We start from the raw sequence: 1,106 nt of genomic DNA, 5'->3' as shown, positions 1-1,106 counted from the left end.
CCACAATCGCCCTGGTCTGTCCTCCTTCTTTTCTTATAGCATTATGTTATTTTTTAATAACACCTTTAATCATGGGCACTTATGTGACCTAATTGAGTTGTGAGTGCTGTAAAACTTTTAATAAAACTAAACTAAGAGTAATTGATACCACCATATTGTATTTTAAAACAGGCAAACAATTATTTCTCTTTGAACGATGTGGGTGGTTGGCGGGTGCTCTGGTGTGGTTTGCTCCTTCTTTTCTATAAAACATCTATCTTCCTTATCTCCCCTTCTTCTTTTTTATGTAAGTAACTCTCTTGTAACACCTCTAATCTTCTGGTGCTCATATGACCTTATGCAGTTGCGAGCGCCGTAAAACCTCTACTAAAACTTTTAGTAAAAGTAAAACTCTTTGATCGATGTATTTTTCGCTGTACAGGGCGTCCGTGTTTTTTAAAAAAGTGAATCAAAGAATACCTTGAATACCAATGCCATACAGCTACTGCTACAGCACAGGATATGTGAAAGGGGCTCTCCGAAGCAAAAGAACTAGTCGGTACCTTAGAATTACAACGTTTTAGGCCGTTTTGGGTTACTGAGACCATAAGACCTGAAAACAAAACAAATGTTCTAACTGCTCGATCGGATTAAAATCGTAGGATCATTCGGAATCGTTTTTAAGATTTTCAAAGTTATTGCATTAGAAAAAGCTTGACATATGAAACAAAAAAATATTACATCAAATTTCTCTTAATTAAGTACTGAGCAGATAGAACTTTGTACTTCTGAGGTAGCCTAGTGTGTAACATTTCGTCCTATAACTTAAAAGAGCCAGTTTCACGAATGAAGGTTTTAGCGAATTTTTCAGGAGGAGCAAAAACTGATTTATGTAGGTAGCCTATGTATGAATGATCAACACACCGGAAACGATCAAGCCCTTAAAGCTTTCATAATAATACTATGATACGCGATTTAGGCAGAAGGATCCAACGTTTTCTAAGGCCTTTCCTTCTATTGTGACCTGCTCCTTTCGCTGAGAGAGGAACAGGTGCTGAAATAAAGTCCCGCATTGGAAAAGCACAGGCTGCTTTCATATCTTTGGATAGGATTTGGAAGACCAGAGA

General features: G+C 37.4%; 1 protein-coding gene across 2 annotated transcripts in view; it reads right to left on the bottom strand.

Annotated features, from left to right (window-relative positions):
* LOC101857969 overlaps positions 1 to 1,106 on the bottom strand; it is a 31,197-nt gene that overhangs the window by 9,406 nt on the left and 20,685 nt on the right. The window lies entirely within an intron of this gene.

The sequence above is a fragment of the Aplysia californica genome, unplaced genomic scaffold, assembly GCF_000002075.1.
Source record: "Aplysia californica isolate F4 #8 unplaced genomic scaffold, AplCal3.0 scaffold00438, whole genome shotgun sequence".
Taxonomy (NCBI): domain Eukaryota; kingdom Metazoa; phylum Mollusca; class Gastropoda; order Aplysiida; family Aplysiidae; genus Aplysia; species Aplysia californica.
This window is presented reverse-complemented; position numbering and strand designations above follow the sequence as displayed.